Source organism: Bufo bufo, chromosome 6 (genome assembly GCF_905171765.1).
Source record: "Bufo bufo chromosome 6, aBufBuf1.1, whole genome shotgun sequence".
NCBI classification, from domain to species: domain Eukaryota; kingdom Metazoa; phylum Chordata; class Amphibia; order Anura; family Bufonidae; genus Bufo; species Bufo bufo.
In genome coordinates, this window is record NC_053394.1 from 92,927,263 (window position 1) to 92,945,594 (window position 18,332).

Genomic DNA, 18,332 nt, shown 5'->3' on the forward strand with positions numbered 1-18,332 from the left:
ACATCGTTGCTGCAGCCGAACAAGCACAGTCTGACGGAGAGGATTGGAACGGTGGGTGAAATAGGCAAGTATATGTTATTTCATTATTTTATAGCAAATGCAGCTGCACCTGAATTTGTTAAATAACTTGGATAAAATATATATTATATATATACACACACACACACATTTCAAGAACCTGCTCTCCAACCTGCAGATCAGGTATGCAATGACTGCAGACTACAAGGACGCACTTGGAAACTCATTCCGACCCCAACACATCAGATACATCTCCTTAAACAAGTCTGTTGGATGACAAACAAGCTACTCAACACCCTGCCCTATTCCTCTATGGATTGCAAAGTTTGTAAAAATAAAATAGGAAAAATAAAATAAAAAATCTGCTGTGGCAGATAGAAAACCAATCCTTATAGAGAACATTTTGCTTGCATCACTTTAAAGTGGAAATTCCAGTTGAACTGCAAAAGGTTTTTCAGGTTTTATCTCAAACTAAAATCTGAGCGTCTCCTTCTCACGTCCAAGCTCTTAATAGTAATCATAGGGCGTATGCCTTATTAAAAGGCTGCGATGGCTCTTAATGCCGTCATGTTTATCTAAGCTTATGCGTCCCCCGCTATCACAGAATCTTTTGCCTTTCCTCCTGATCAAAAACTTGAGACGCCGACATAATCTGTGCAGCGTGAAGCCGTCTAGCCCTACATGTAAAGCCCCCTCTCCAATTAGATGCCAAAGGGCTACGTCTACGTGGTGCGCACCCGCAGAGCAAATTATGGGTGAACAGTGCCAAGGCCTCGCATTAATCCTTCCATTATGGGGTCAGGATTTACATTAGGGGCACGGCTACATACATTTGTGCAGGACTCACATCTCGCTCATAGTTCTCAGCACGACAGCTCAGTGGTGAGCGCTGGTGCCTTGCAGCGCTGGAGTCCTAGGTTCAGATCTGACCGAGGACAACATCTCCATGGAATTTGTATGTTCTCCCTGGGTTTGCTTGGGTTTCCCGCCACACTCCAAAGACCTACTGATAGGGACCTTAGATTGTGAGCTCTATTGGGGACTGCATGATGATAATGCCTGTAAAGTGCTGTGGAATGTCAGCACTATATAAGTAAATAGCTTACATGCCATGGCTCGACTAGAGTTCCCAGGTGTTGACATTCTTAAAAGGAGCGGTCACAGATTTAAAAAAAATAATAATAATATTTGCTAAGAGAAGGAAATTGTGTAAAATAAAGAAACAATTACTCATTCTTCAGACTTCCCGCCACACCAACACCGCCCTACAGAGAAGTTACGTTGGATCCCATCATGAGAGGGAGATCATAGTGGATAGGCACACAGAAATACATGCCACACACTCTAGTGACTGTCCTTCATAATAAGGGCACAAACAGTAGGTACATTAGGCCATAATCTACACAACCAGTTCCATCATAGTACACAACACTGCTACAGCGAACACAAATAACATGACATATAGCAAAAGCCAGTGTGTCTAGAATGAACAGCACCACCATAATACTGATGTCCAGCATCAGCCACTAGAGGGAGCTCACTGCATGCAGATTAATACAGCTCTGACTGCAGTAAAGAGACCCATTCAAATGCATTGGCCGAAAGCTCCCTCTAGCGGCTACTGCATAACCAAAACATGAATGGTTGGTCAATTAGTGGCGACCTGCTGAAAGAAACGCTCATACAAGATATGCTCTAAATTATCTGTTGGATAAGAGTCAAGAATACGCCCCCCACCCCCCAATACACCTCAGATTGTAAACCATTCCCGTCAAAAATAGTGGTTTCATCCAACACGGTTCATATATATATATGGGGGCCCTAGCCTCTGCCACACGACAGGGCAGAGAGGAGTCCTATTTATTAAGAGCCATCTGCACAAGCGCAGGGATATCAAGCCTGGCATATGGGTACGCCAGTCTTGATCAATGTCCCCTACTGTGTCGCATAGGTGGCCTGATGTCCTGCAACAAGCACTGGTCCATCCATACTTCCAGGAACTCACACCCCCCCCCCCCCCCCTCCCTTCCGCACCCACACTATGTGGCGCTAGGCAACAGCTAAGCCAACCCTCTGCATTAAGGACAACCCCTTTGGACAAGACGTGTCCATCAAATTGAAAGTGGATGAAAGGAAGGGGAACATTTTACAACTTTGTTTCCCCCTACTGCTACAAACTACGGTAGTTTTAAAGAAAACAAAGTTGCATAAACTTTGATTACAAGAGAATCTACATGAGGTGTGAGCCTCAACCAAATTTTGAAGCAATTCACTAGAACCTTTACGTACCAAGGGTGGGGGGCACTTACGAGCCATGTACCCTTCTGCCCACACGCTTGATGCCCAATTACTCAAAAACAGGACAGATACAAGCTGCATTTATTATTTCATGCCATTCGTATCCCGACAAACCCCTGCCAAAAGATCAAGCTAATCTGCACCAAGACAAGCCCCTTTTAGGCCGACAGACTTCATTTTTACACATCGTGGAATTAAAGTCAACTTCTGTAGATAAACAGCGCCCGGACAACAGGTGACTCATCCTAAGGATCTTGTGAAATTCTTCTCCAAAGAAAATTAGTTCCCCGCAGGCTTATTATGTTTGACTGTGTTCCAATGCTAAAATGGGGATTTAGAACAGTAGGTGTACAAGCTTTGTGCGAGGGATAATGGTCGATAAGCTGCATCAGAGGAGTTTAACCCAACTCACCGCCAGCCAAGGCGGAAATGTGTTATGCAGTTTATGGAGAAACACAAACAGACTATAAGACACCCTTATGAAAAAATGATAAGGAATATATTTTCTACTTATTAAACCTTCTCTGGTGGTTTAATGAAATCAAGGGGTCAAGGTCATTAACTTATGGGTCTAGCGTAGAGGGGGTTAATTTGTGTATAGAGCTGAAGACATGGGTTGCTAGATGGCCGCTAGCACATCCGCAATACCCAGTCCCCATAGCTCTGTGTGCTATAGAAAAAACTATTTGATACATATGCAAATTAACCTGAGATGAGTCCGGTACGTGAGATGAGTCAGGGACAGGACTCATCTCAGGTTAATTTGCATATGTATCAAATCGTTTTTTTTACACAATAAAAGCACACAGAGCTATGGGGACTGGGTATTGCGGATGTGCTAGCGGCCATCTAGGAACCCATGTCCTCAGCTCTATACACAAAATCCCGGTGACAGGTTCCCTTTAACTTGGAAACGAACCCGAGTTCGGGTTGCTCTGTACTGTGCCGCCATGCTTATTCTGCTCCGTTTTTTTTTTTTTTTTCACTCAATACCAATACATACCCAGCTTTGAAGTACTTATAGTATATACGCACACAGCAGTGGGGTACACACTAGAGTTGAGCTGAATTAAGTTACTCAAAGTCATGCGTGCAGTCAGAACCGAAGCAGAGTTCGGTTTCCACTTTAAAAAAAAATCAACTACCGAAGTTATTCAACGAAGAAGTCACACGCGACTTCGTGAATAACTAACTTTGGCTCATCGGAGCCCATATATTCTAATACTGTACAGAGACGAATCTCCGTACAGCATTATTCCGAAGTTTTGAATGAAGTAGTGGACGGGGTCTGTGTGTGCCCAAGGTTACTCACTTCTGTCATTTAAAATGCAACCAGCGAAATGTTCAGCAGAGGTCTACGCAGAGCTTTCTGCAATTGGGGTTTTTTAAATAAATAAATAAAAATAAATAAATAAAGTAAATGAGGTAAACTAGAAAATCAGTCAACCAGGTAAGAGGAAGCCTGAGCAAGTATAGCACGTCAATCTTATTAAACCGTGGAAAGATAGACTATCCCTTGATGCAGACACCTCCTACCCGCCAGAGCAGCGGTGCTCTGGGAAACCCCTGTTGCCAGAGGTAACTGTACTGGACTCCCTGGTAAAGCACAGGCCAGGTACCCAAATGGGAAATGCAGATGCCTTGTCGCGGGTACATTGTCTGACGTCCAGAGGTGTTCCAGCCCCAGGTCTGAAACGGGGGGGGGGGGTGGATATGTGACAGTGGTCTGGAGAAGTAGTGGACGGGGTCTATGCGTGCCCACTTCTGTCATTTAAAAAGCAACAAAATTTAAAAAAATAAAACCCGGGTTTTTAGGGCCTGTGTTGCTGGAGTGGGGCGAGAAGGGTGGGCCCCCACTCCATCTGGACAGTCCGGGTTTTAGGCTGTCAGGTAATCACTACTCAGGTGTGCTAGCCTGATATAAGGCTGAGAATGGAGACACGTCTCTCTCTCTCTCTCTGCCTGGGGACAGAACTGCTTGGAGTCTCTGTGAGTATAGCAGGTGGTACAAACAATAAGGTTATGTTTGCTCTCCAGTGTTAGGCTGGCACCAGGTTAGTCAGGAGTTCCTCATCATATAGTTAGAGCTGGACAGGCATAGAATTTAGTTTGTTTATGTTTATTTTATGTACCACCCGCTGGCAATAAATCTGGACAATTGATGGAAAACTGAGGTTGCCTGGAATCTGTGCTCAGGTGGGATAGAGAGAGATATATATATATATCACACACACACACACACCTCTTCTGCATACCTAGCTCTTTCACACACACTTATTAAAAACTCACATTTCCTTACACTAAGGGCTAGTTCACATGGAGTTTTTGGTCCAGATTGTGGTACAGACACTGATTTCTGGCTTAAAATCAACTGTAATATAAAAATAAATAAATAAAATAAAAATTCAGCCTCCCATTCATTTTGTATTCAGCACTGAATTTTGGGGGTGAATTTTCATATACCCTTACAAGCACTGTACGGTCTTCCTGGTTTGGCCTCTCCCACTTGTGACATCAAAAGTCCTTCAGCTGCAGTTTAATCTGAGCTTTTTAGACCTTTAATGTAGAATGGAGACCTTCAGGATGGAGAGGGCTGTGTTCTCCTCGTGCTGAAGATCAGCCTCTCCTCTTCCTCCCTAAACTGTGTGTGTGTGTGTGTATACACAAGTATTACACTCACCGGTAATCCGGTTTCCTGGAAGTCTCCATGATAGCACATCTTGAGACTGACTTCCTCTGATAGGAAGGGAACAAACACAGAGGTTAAAAACCCCACCCCTACCCCTCATCGCCAGTGTATTTTAATGAAAACCAGGATAAAGGATAGAGCCTGGAAAGAATAGAATGGGTGGGAAACATGTGCTGTCATGGAGACTTCCAGGAAACCGGATTACTGGTGAGTGTAATACTCATTTCCCCAGTCATCTCCATGACAGCACATCCTGAGAACTAACTAAGTGAAAACAAAAGAAATAGAAAAAAAAAAAGGAGTGTAAGTGGGGGCAATTAGAAAAACAGAGGGAGGTTAGCAGACAAGACCACTAGTAGAGAGAGAAATAGAGGAGGGAAGAATGTAATTGTGGGAAAGGAGGACGGGTGGGGAGAAGGGGGATAGGGCGCCAAGGTATACCTACAAGAAAAAGTGGGAGATGGAAATGGGCAAGGCTACTCACACTGAGTGGCACCGATAGTCCAAGTCGGCCTGACAAGCAGGTCGCAATAGCAGTGGATATACAAGAAGAAAAAAAAGTGGAGAGCCAGAGTGTAGAGAGGTGGCAGGGGATAGCATCAACAAGGCCGACACTACTTTTAAGGCTTATTGTACCACCCCAAATCCAAATCATAAGGAAAGACTATACATATAGAAAACAGTCAATTAACAACGATTAAAAAGTATGTTTGGTACAGAGCCACATATATATATATATATATATATATATATATATATATATATATATATATATTGATATTGAAAGGATCATACACTTTACGATAATAAAATCAATATGACAACACTACTGTGGTCTTCAATAATATAAAAAAAATAGACACAATCTTGTCTGTTACTCACGTCACCAGACCCTCCCTCGCTGAGATCGCCTATAGCATGGTGGTCCCTTCGTCGTCCCATTGATAAATAACCCAAAGGACTTCTCAGGTAATACGAGGTGACTTAAAAAGTAGCTCGATGCATTTTGGGGGCAATCCTAAAACCCCTTCCTCAGGAGCAAAACATAGTACACACAACTTCACAGTATTTTATACTCTTCAAACTTCAAAAAAGAGATTGTTCCACTTGGTGGGAGGCTAACTTCCGGTCACAAGCGTTCCACCCGAGGAAAGCTCATAGATCATTGGGGCGATTGAATGTGGTAAACATAAGATCTAAGATCCAATAAAATGTGGGAAAAATATGTGGTGCTGGGGCTTAGAAAAGCGCTTCGTTGGTTTACTTCCGGTGACGTGATACCGGAGGCTGGAAGTGCGTTCCACTAGTGGAACGCACCGCGGCAGGGATACTACTAGAACCGCCCTGCCCAGGGTTCAGGTCACGTGGTGCTGATAGCCCGGTATGTGCTCCACTGATGGAACGCACAATGGACAGGGAAACGCCAGAACCCATCAAGTCCCCAGGTTTTCACCATAATTGATGCGCTCCACCAGCCAGCGTACCATGGGCGCAATAGTACTGGAATCATTCATGGCCCCAAGTTATCACTATATTTAAAGAGGACCTTTCACTAGAATAGAAAATCTAAACTAAGTATACAGACATGTAGAGCGGCGCCCAGGGATCCCCCCGCACTTACTTTTATACCTGTGCGCCGCTCCGTTCTCCTGGTATAGCCTCCGGTATCTTCATATGTTCGGCTCCACCCATTTGAGCCTGCCGGCGTCTCTTTATCCCATGCTGTAGCGCTGGCCAATCGCAGCGCTCAACTCATAGCCTGAGAGAGAAAAAAACTCTCAGGCTATGAGCTGAGCGCTGCGATTGGCCAGCGCTACAGCATGGGAGAAGGAGACGCCGGCAGGCTCAACTGGGTGGAGCCGAACATATGAAGATACCGGAGGCTATACCAGGAGAACGGAGCGGCGCCCAGGTATAACAGTAAGTGCGGGGGGATCCCTGGGCGCCGCTCTACATGTCTGTATACTTAGTTTAGATTTTCTATTCTAGTGAAAGGTCCTCTTTAAATACATTTAAAAGATAAAATATATGTATCCTGAGTGAAGGAGTCTACCGCCAAGCAGGGATCCCTTGGGTTGAGGTTGAAGTAATAAGAAACTTTGTTTTTTTCTTTGAGGCGAACAAATCCAGACTCGAACTGCCCCAATGAACCTGTATCTTCCAAAAGGCTGTCTGAGAAAGAGACCACTCATCTGGATCTAGTCTCTGCCGACTGAGAAAGTCTGCCCTTAGATTGAGGAAGCCCTTTAGGTGCACCGCTGCAAGAGATCTTAAATTCTTCTCTGCCCACGAGAAAATCTGTCTTGAGAGACTCTGAAGATGACCGTGCCTTGTGCCTCCCTGATGCCGGATGAAAGCCACTGCTGTGGAGGTCTCATGTGGTATTGAGCGCAGGCAACCGCGGGAATGCAGGACGAGAGGTGTCCTAGAATTTTCATGCCCTCTCTGATCAAGCAAATCTGTTTTTTCAGGAATTACTGGACTCTAAGCTTCAGATCCTGGAGCTTTGGAAAAGGTAAAGATTTCTGGAGGACAGAATCTAGAAGGATGCCAAAAAATACTCTTCGATTGTCTGGAAGGAAGTTGGATTTTTCCCAATTGACTATCCAGTCCAGGGCCTGAAGAGGAGAAAGAACCACCTGAAGATGGGAATGAAGAAGACCCATATTTTCTGCTATGACTAAAAGATCGTCCAGATACGGAATTATTAGTATCCCCTTCTGGCTTTGGGATGCCACTACCTCTGCCATGATCTTAGAGAAGATGCGAGGGGCAGAAGATATTCCAAAAGGAAGGCAGTTGAATTGATGATAGATCCTTCCTTCCAGCTCGACTGCGAATCTTCAATATTTTCTGGATTGGTGGATGGATTGGGACGTGAAAGTAAGTATCCCTGAGGTCTATCGTGGCCAACATAGCCCCTTTCTTGATGAGTCTACTGTTTCCATCTTGAATCTGCGATAGGTGATAAATTTGTTCAGTGGCTTCAGATTTATTATAGTCCTGAATTTGCGAGGAGGAGGAGTCCCCCTTGTTGGGATTAAAAGGAAATTCCTTCCTCCCCCCCCCCCCCTTTTGTATAGCTCCACCTCCCCGATTTCCCTCTATCTGTCTTGGTATCTTGATGTTCTAGTCTACTCCGAAAAAACTGCCTCTGGATCTATCTTTGGGAAACCCTTTCTTGCGATCTTATCTATGTCGGGACTAAAAAGACATATTGGAACAGAAGGGAATTTGTTTTGAACGTCATATCCTCGACCAGGCCTTCAACCAAAAGACTCTTCTGATTGTGCTAGATAGAACAGCCGTACGGGCAGATAGTCTTACAGACTCAGCGGAGGCGTCTGCCAGAAAACTAGTGGCCATCTTTGGTAGGGGAAGGCTGTCCAAGATCTGCTCCCTCAGGGTTTTATTCGTTAAATGGAGCTCCAATTGCTCCAACCAGACTTTAAAGACCGGAGTAGCTGCAACATGTGTGGTTCGTACCTTAAAAAGAGCTGCCGTGACTTCCCATGGCTTTTTAAGAAGGCTCTCCTCCTTCCTGTCCATAGGATCTTTCAACTGTGCAGCAACTTCGAAGGGAAGAACCGCGCATTTCGCAACCTTAGCATCGACTCTTCTGTATATTATCCGGCACCAGAAACACAGACCTATGCCTTTCCCCCAGACCCCCAAATATCTCCCCCTGAACCGATCTAGGCTTCCTGGGAAGCTCTATCCTGATCGTGGCCCTTATAACTTTAATTCTTCTATATCTGCAGGGTTAAACAGAAATCTCCTGTATTCGTTATCTTCATCGGACTCCTGGGTCTTATCCAAGATATCAGGATCCACTGAATCAGAATAACTTCCCACGCTATAATGATCTCTAGAAAATTCCAATCTAAATCAGGGGGCATCCCGGGAGGCCAGGGCAGATTGAACTTCCTCCCTAACCATGGATTTGATGTCTTCCAACTGGCTAGTGGATTCAGATTTAACAACCTATGCGGTACATTCTTTACACAAAGGTTTAGTCCCAGAAGAAGGCAGACGTTTTGAACACAAGCCGCACTTCCTGGCCTTAACCTTAATAGCCTTTACTCCCTGAAACATATAAGGGAGAGAAGAGTCAACCACTACAGGGTAACAACCATACATGAAGGGTGCCCGACACAGGCTACTCACTAGACCCTAGGTAGTGGGTGGCTCCGAACCAGAGCCAGGTGTGGTAGGGGCACTCGTCAACAGGTCCCATCCACCAGAACGCACAAACAGGGGTTAAAACCACCGGGCACCATCTTAGAGTCAGCATTTCCCCATTATATCCACTGGGCATGCGCCGCGTGACGTCACTATGCAAAGCCATGCCCCCTCTGCGTCTGACGTCATCACCCGGGGGCTAAACGGAAGCATGTCCTAGCGCCAAGTATCCCGTCATGCTCGCCGACACATTGAGCCCACTCGGGTAGAGGGTCTGTACCTCTGACGAGATACAGCCTCCCCATATATTCTCTAAAATACCCTATATCTATGACGTGGTGTAACACTGCCATACTCCGTGATGGCGCTGCCCGTATTCCAGCACCAATGGGCATGCGCGCACGGGAGAAGAGGTCTCGACCTATTGTAAATTTTTGTTCATGACTATGAAAATTGTAGATTCAAATTGAAGGCATCAAAACTATGAATTAACACATGTGAAATTATATACATAACAAACAAGTGTGAAACAACTGAAAATATGTCATATTCTAGGTTCTTCAAAGTAGCCACCTTTTGCTTTGATTACTGCTTTGCACACTCTTGGCATTCTCTTGATGAGCTTCAAGAGGTAGTCCCCTGAAATGGTTTTCACTTCACAGGTGTGCCGTGTCAGGTTTAATAAGTGGGATTTCTTGCCTTATAAATGGGGTTGGGACCATCAGTTGCATTGAGGAGAAGTCAGGTGGATACACAGCTGATAGTCCTACTGAATAGACTGTTAGAATTTGTATTATGGCAAGAAAAAAGCAGCTAAGTAAAGAAAAACGAGTGGCCATCATTACTTTAAGAAATGAAGGTCAGTCAGTCAGCCAAAAAATTGGGAAAACTTTGAAAGTAAGGGCTATTTGACCATGAAGGAGAGTGATTGGGTGCTGCGCCAGATGACCTGGCCTCCAGAGTCACCGGACCTGAACTCAATTGAGATGGTTTGGGGTGAGCTGGACCACAGAGTGAAGGCAAAAGGGCCAACAAGTGCTAAGCATCTCTGGGAACTCCTTCAAGACTGTTGGAAGACCATTTCAGGGGACTACCTCTTGAAGCTCATCAAGAGAATGCCAAGAGTGTGCAAAGCAGTAATCAAAGCAAAAGGTGGCTACTTTGAAGAACCTAGAATATGATATTTCATATATACCCTTTTGATACGGTATTCTATAATATGTACAGTGTTTTCCGGTGGATATGTACCCCCTCTATATATGTATTTTGTCCCATATTTTAACTTGTTTTTATTTTACTTCACTCTATTTTATACTATTCATACTATATTATGTAATCTTAGTGCATTGCTCGTCCAAGCTTAATATTATTGTGCCCACATTGATTTATTTATTTGCATCTATAAATGTTTTTTTCTTAGTGCATTACTGGTTTTAGCTTAACGATATTGTGTACCAATATATGTATTTATTCATTTGTACTCATATTGGCTTTCATTCCTGTACCGGAGCCGATTAGCTGCTGAATGAGCTCCGTGGCATCGCGATATTCCCTGGTGAAGCGCATCTTGCGCTCCACCTGCAACATCGCTCCGAGTTACTTCTGGCTCCTCCTAAACGCCCGGCCACTGTGGAACGGGACACTTCAAGTGTATTATCACACCACCGATCACCATCCTATTCAGGGTTATCGGGGTCACTGGAGACCCGAATGACCCGGAAACGCAGAAAACCACAGGTCTGAATTGACCTGCGGTTTGCTGCGATCGCCGATACGGGGGGGGGGGGGGGGGTCACAGGACCCTGCCTCGGCATTGTCCTTAAGGACTCAGACATCAGTGCGTACCTGTACGTCTTGTGTCCGTAAGAGGTTAATATGATATTTAGCTGAATCTTTGTAGGAATGGAGTTTATGAGAAGACATGAAGTACAGAGAGGAAGGACGGGACAGGCTGTGGTAATGGAGACTGCATACAAGTGCTGCTGCTCATTAGCCACATCTGCTCATGAACTCCATTCCAACAGAGATTCAGCTAAAATTCTTATCACCTGTATTCAGGATCATAATCCCTGACAATTAGAGAGGAGGATGAGGCAGCTCTTTATTTCAGTGTTGTGAAGTTACTTGTCCTGTGTGATAAGGACAGGTTTTGTGTGTACTGATAGGACAGAGGCCATTTTGATTCTCTCTTTTGCTGGTCAGCGGCCGCGCAGCAATTATTGTGCCCCTGCTCACAAGTTTAATAAGCCCGCTCAGCACCGCTCAACCTGCTTGAAAAATGCCCACACTTGCTGCCCCACACTATTGACAAGTTCTTCCTCTGTGTGCGTGGTAAGCGGGGAGCCGCCTACCACATATTCCGGCGCTACTGCTGCCTACTCCTCCTTTTTCTGACCGAAGAGGATGACTGAGCAGCAGTGCACAGGGAGAGGTAACGCGGAGGTGGCACCATCTTAGAAGCTAGACTCCGTCCTGAGAGCTGCCTGCTGCATAGACTGGGGAGTCTGAGGACAGACCTGGAGGGCATCCTGCTGCAGAACACAAGGGGTTAAACCACTGGCAGGAACACACCATCCCAGTGATAGTCCATCACTGGGATGGTGTGTTCCTGCCAGTGGTTTAACCCCTTGTGTTCAGCAGCATGCCCTCCACCTACACACAGCCTACACAGGTATGGTATAGGCCGTACACAGGTATAGGTGTAGACCTTATATAGGAATAGGCCAGGGATGGGCTAACTGCGGCTCTCCAGCTGTTGTAAAACTATAACTCCCAGTCTGCCTATACAGCCATCAGCCTACAGCAGGGCATAATGGGATTTGTAGTTTTACAACAGCTGGAGAGCCACAATTTCCCCATCCCTGGTTGGCTGTATATAGGTATAGACCGTATATAGCTAGAGACTGTGTATAGGCTGTATATAAGTATATCTATCTATCCAACAGGAATTATATTGTCCGGCATGGTGTAACCTAAATACATTTTCTGTACAGTATACATTATAAATCCCTGTACCATGCTGTTCAATATACAGTATAACACCTACACTGAGGGGTTATAATGTATTCTGTACAGCATGGTGCAGGGGTCATACTGTATATTACACGGGATGGTGCAGGGGTCATACTGTACATTACACGGGATGGTGCAGGGGTCATACTGTACATTACACGGGATGGTGCAGGGGTCATACTGTACATTACACGGGATGGTGCAGGGGTCATACTGTATATTACACGGGATGGTGCAGGGGTCATACTGTATATTACACGGGATGGTGCAGGGGTCATACTGTATTACACGGGATGGTGCAGGGGTCATACTGTATATTACACGGGATGGTGCAGGGGTCATACTGTATATTACACGGGATGGTGCAGGGGTCATACTGTATATTGTACAGGATGGTGCAGGGGTCATACTGTATATTGTACAGGATGGTGCAGGGGTCATACTGTATATTGTACAGGATGGTGCAGGGGTCATACTGTATATTGTACGGGATGGTGCAGGGGTTACACTGTATGCTCTTTGATGTGACAATTATCTTAGGTTTTTCTATCACCCACCTTTGATGGCGCTGTGCCCAGCTCTGAGCCGACCCCGCTCAGCAGCTGCCAAGGCTTAGAGGGAACACTAGTCATGTGCTATATGATGTCTGATTTTCTTTTTTTACATCAATCATGGCATAACCCTTTTAAATAAGTTGTCGGCCATTTTCCCAGGGGAGTGCAGATAGCTGACTCTCCCTCCGTGATTAAGCACTTATTAAGTGGTTCCTCTACTAAAGGCCTCATATCTTTGCTTTATAGATATATCATCTACTACCATTAGGGCAACGGCCCAGTGGGAGAAGGATCTTGGAGAGTTGTCCCAGGAACAATGGACAGATATTTTGGCCCTTACTCCCTCTTTGACCCTTGGTGTATAAGGAACAGTTGAGACAATCGCTGGGATTCACTTCTTTTCAGGATTGGGGTCCGTCCAAATTCAATGTGCCCTAGATGTGGGGAAACGGAAGCGGCATTGCTTCACATGATCTAGAGTTGCCCTCCGGCTGCGATACTATTGGGAGGATGTTAGCAGTATTATAGCGACTGCAACTCAGATACGCTTACCTGATGACCCTAGGGTCTGTGTGCTGAGGCTACTAGATTTCCCGGGACAGGAACTCCTTATGTATTCAGACTGCTGTTTCAGGCTAGGGTACTGATCGCTAAACATTGGATACGGGAGGCTCCGCCATCAAGGCAAGAGTTTATTAATAGGATGAATGTAACCCTAAGACTTGAAAGGGGGGTATATGTTAAACGAAATTGTCCAAATAAGTTTTTATCCCTTTGGCAAGGACCGGTTGAGTCTGCACAACTAGCTTCACAAGCGTTAGTTCAGGATTGTGTACGGGGACAACTGACCTCGTTACACTCCCTCCCCAGGTGCTCTACATAGTTGCCAAGTAGTGACTGATCGTCTGAGCCACTATACTCAGATAGCGCTGTACTGTTTCCCAGACGTATGATTGTTCTTAATGTGCCGACATTGTTGTCTCTCTGCTCAAGTTGGGAAGGGGTTATTGAGTTAGGCTACTTTCACACCTGCGTTAGGTGCGGATCCGTCTGGTGTCTGCACAGACTGATCCGCACCTATAATGCAAACGCTTGTATCGGTTCAGAACGGATCCGTTTGAATTACCACAAACAAAAAAATATATAATTTACTTATTTTTTGTTCATGATAATGCAAATGGATCCGTTTTGACTTACACTAAAAGTCAATGGGAGGCGGATCAGTTTTCAATTGCACCATATAGTGTCAGTGAAAACGGATCCGTCCCCATTGACTTACATTGTAAGTCAGGACGGCTCCGCATCGTCAGGTAACATAGTACATAACATAGTACATAAGGCCGAAAAAAGACATTTGTCCATCCAGTTCGGCCTGTCATCCTACAAGTTGATCCAGAGGAAGGCAAAAAAAACCCTGTGAGGTAGAAGCCAATTTTCCTCACTTTAGGGGAATAAAAAATTCCTTCCCGACTCCAATCAGGCAATCAGAATAACTCCCTGGATCAACGACCCCTCTCTAGTAGCTATAGCCTGTAATATTATTACACTCCAGAAATACATCCAGGCCCCTCTTGAATTCCTTTATTGTACTCACCATCACCACCTCCTCAGGCAGAGAGTTCCATAGTCTCACTGCTCTTACCGTAAAGAACCCTTTTCTATGTTTGTGTACAAACCTTCTTTCCTCCAAACGCAGAGGATGTCCCCTCGTCACAGTCACAGTCCTGGGGATAAATAGATGATGGGATAGATCTCTGTACTGACCCCTGATATATTTATACATAGTAATTAGATCTCCCCTCAGTCGTCTTTTTTCTAACGTGAATAACCCTAATTTTGATAATCTTTCAGGGTACTGTAGTTGCCCCATTCCAGTTATTACTTTAGTTGCCCTCCTCTGGACCCTCTCCAGCTCTGCTATGTCTGCCTTGTTTACAGGAGCCCAGAACTGTACACAGTACTCCATGTGTGGTCTGACCAGTGATTTGTAAAGTAGTAGGAATATGTTCTCATCACGGGCATCTATGCCCCTTTTGATGCAACCCATTATCTTATTGGCCTTGGCAGCCGCTGCCTGACACTGTTTTTTGCAGCTTAGTTTGCTGTTTATTAAAATTCCTAGGTGGACATCAAAACGCGGTGTCCGCCTCCAGAGCGGAATGGAGGCAAACTGATGCATTCTGAACGGATCCTCATCCATTCAAAATGCTTTAGGGCAAAACTGATACGTTTTGGGCCGCTTGTAAGAGCCCTGAAACGGATCTCACAAGCGGACCCAGAAACGCTAGTGTGAAAGTAGCCTTAAAATGTTACAGCGCTTTAATTATTCTAATGCTGTATTGGTCATTAATTTTTGATTTCCCATATTTGACTATGGTGTCCGCGTGCACCGCTATCTTTGCATTATTTTGTACTTGTTTTCAACTGTACAAAAACTAAGAACTCCTTTTTGGTGTTCATGTGATAATCTTTATTTCAATAAAAAGTAAACCGATTTAAAAAATATATATAAGTTGTCGGCGTTGGAAAAAATTCACTGCCTGTTCAAAGGATCACTTGACAATAAGGAAATCACAAGAAAGTTTCTATTGCTCAGATACCCAGCAATCAGCTGTGATCAGTGTAGAAACAGAATTACTCACTTTCCCAGCAGGGAAGATTAAAGGGATTCGGTCACCTAGATTTTGCGTATAGAGCAGTTATAGGGTCTGCCAGATCTCCAATAGCATGTCTGCAACATACCGTGTTTTTCGCTCTACAAGACGCACCTCGGTTCTTGAGGAGGAAAATAAGGGGAAAAAAAATATTTGAACTAAAAAGGTGTGCTTTTGAACTGGGGGCGGTCTGTGGATGGCACTGTTATGGGGGCGGTCTGTGGATGGCACATACCGTATATATCATCATAATATATATATATTATATACACACTGCTCAAAAAAATAAAGGGAACACAAAAATAACATCCTAGATCAGAGTGAATTAAATATTCTTCTGAAATACTTTATTCTTTACATAGTTGAATGTGCTGACAACAAAATCACACAAAAATAAAAAAAATAGAAATCAAATTTTTCAACCCATGGAGGTCTGGATTTGGAGTCACCCTCAAAATTAAAGTGGAAAAACACACTACAGGCTGATCCAACTTTGATATAATGTCCTTAAAACAAGTCAAAATGAGGCTCAGTAGTGTGTGTGGCCTCCACGTGCCTGTATGACCTCCCTACAACGCCTGTGCATGCTCCTGATGAGGTGGCGGACAGTCTCCTGAGGGATCTCCTCCCAGACCTGGACTAAAGCATCTGCCAACTCCTGGACAGTCTGTGGTGCAACATGACGTTGGTGGACAGAGCGAGACATGATGTCCCAGATGTGCTCAATTAGATTCAGGTCTGGGGAACGGGCGGGCCAGTCCATAGCATCAATGCCTTCGTCTTGCAGGAACTGCTGACACACTCCAGCCACATGAGGTCTAGCATTGTCTTGCATTAGGAGGAACCCAGGGCCAACCGCACCAGCATATGGTCTCACAAGGGGTCTGAGGATCTCATCTCGGTACCTGATGGCAGTCAGGCTACCTCTGGCAAGCACATGGAGGGCTGTGCGGCCCTCCAAAGAAATGCCACCCCACACCATTACTGACCCAATGCCAAACCGGCCATGCTGGAGGATATTGCAGGCAGCAGAACGTTCTCCACGGCGTCTCCAGACACTGTCACATGTGCTCAGTGTGAACCTGCTTTCATCTGTGAAGAGCACAGGGCGCCAGTGGCGAATTTGCCAATCTTGGTGTTCTTTGGCAAATGCCAAACGTCCTGCACGGTGTTGGGCTGTAAGCACAACCCCCACCTGTGGACGTCGGGCCCTCATATCACCCTCATGGAGTCTGTTTCTGACCGTTTGAGCAGACACATGCACATTTGTGGCCTGCTGGAGGTCATTTTGCAGGGCTCTGGCAGTGCTCCTCCTGTTCCTCCTTGCACAAAGGCGGAGGCAGCGGTCCTGCTGCTGGGTTGTTGCCCTCCTACAGCCTCCTCCACGTCTCCTGATATACTGGCCTTCCTCCTGGTAGCGCCTCCATGCTCTGGACACTACTCTGACAGACACAGCAAACCTTCTTGCCACAGCTAGCATTGATGTGCCATCCTGGATAAGCTGCACTACCTGAGCCACTTGTGTGGGTTGTAGACTCCGTCTCATGCTACCACTAGAGTGAAAGCACCGCCAGCATTCAAAAGTGACCAAAACATCAGCCAGGAAGCATAGGAACTGAGAAGTGGTCTGTGGTTACCACCTGCAGAACCACTCCTTTATTGGGGGTGTCTTGCTAATTGCCTATAATTTCCACCTGTTGTCTATCCCATTTGCACAACAGCATGTGAAATTGATTGTCACTCAATGTTGCTTCCTAAGTGGACAGTTTGATTTCACAGAAGTGTGATTGACTTGGAGTTACAGTGTGTTGTTTAAGTGTTCCCTTTATTTTTTTGAGCAGTGTATATATATATTATATATATCTTCCACAGATATATCCCATAACAGTGTCCCTGTGTACGGTAAATAGTGACCCCAACACAGGGGGTGGAGGCTGGCAACTGGTGTTGAAATCTCGGCGGAGCCCGATGCAGTCACTGAACTCTATTACACCAGTATTCATATGTAAACTGTAGGCAATCCATATGTAAACTGCAAGGTAGAGCAATCCACATAGTACTCATTATGAAACTCCCGTACTAGCAGCAGGCTGGCCAGTCAATCACTTCCTCACGTGCCTGCTTCATTAATAAAGTGGGAGGAGCATGTGCGTGACAAAGTGAGTGACCGGCCTGCCTGCCAGTACGGGAGTTTCATAGTGAGTACTAAGTGGATTGCTCTACCTTGCAGTTTACATATGAATACTGGTGTGTGCGGGGCCCGGTGTATTAGAGTACAGTGACTGCACCGGGCCCCCGCCGCGAGATGCCGACCTCCAGCCCCTCCTCCCTCCCCGCTGATACATCGCAGCCGGCAATGTATCAAGGGGAGTAAAAATTTCAGCATTCGCCCCATAAGTGCGTCTTATGGTGCGAAAAATACGGTACCTTTGCCATAGATATGAATGCTTTAGTTTATTCAGAAAATCAAATTTTATCAATATGCAAATTACCTCTGAAAAGAGTTCCTAACGTCTATAAGCCCAGCCCCCCTGTATTCTAAAGTCACCTCCTAGATCCCCCAACGTCACTCAGAGGAGTTGGCGTGAGTGCCTGTACTCCTGATGTAATGGGGTCCTGGGTTCGAATCCGACCTTGGACAACATCTGCATGGAGTTTGTGTGTTCTCCCAGTGTTTGCGTCGGTTTCCTCTGGGTACTCAGATTTCCTCCCAGACGCCAGACATACTGATACGGAATTTAGATTGTGAGCCCCATTGGCGACAGGTTGATGCTAATGTCTGTAAAGCGCCACGGAATATAGTAGTGTTATATGCATAAAATAAATATATATATATATATATATATATATATATATATATATATATATATATATATATATATGGTAAAAGGTATATTGCAGACATGCTATAGGAGACATGCAAAA

At 45.2% G+C, this 18,332-nt stretch overlaps 1 protein-coding gene across 1 annotated transcript in view; it reads right to left on the reverse strand.

The window, feature by feature from the left end:
* The window catches only part of IPMK (inositol polyphosphate multikinase), a 57,829-nt gene that overhangs the window by 11,707 nt on the left and 27,790 nt on the right, over positions 1-18,332 (reverse strand). The window lies entirely within an intron of this gene.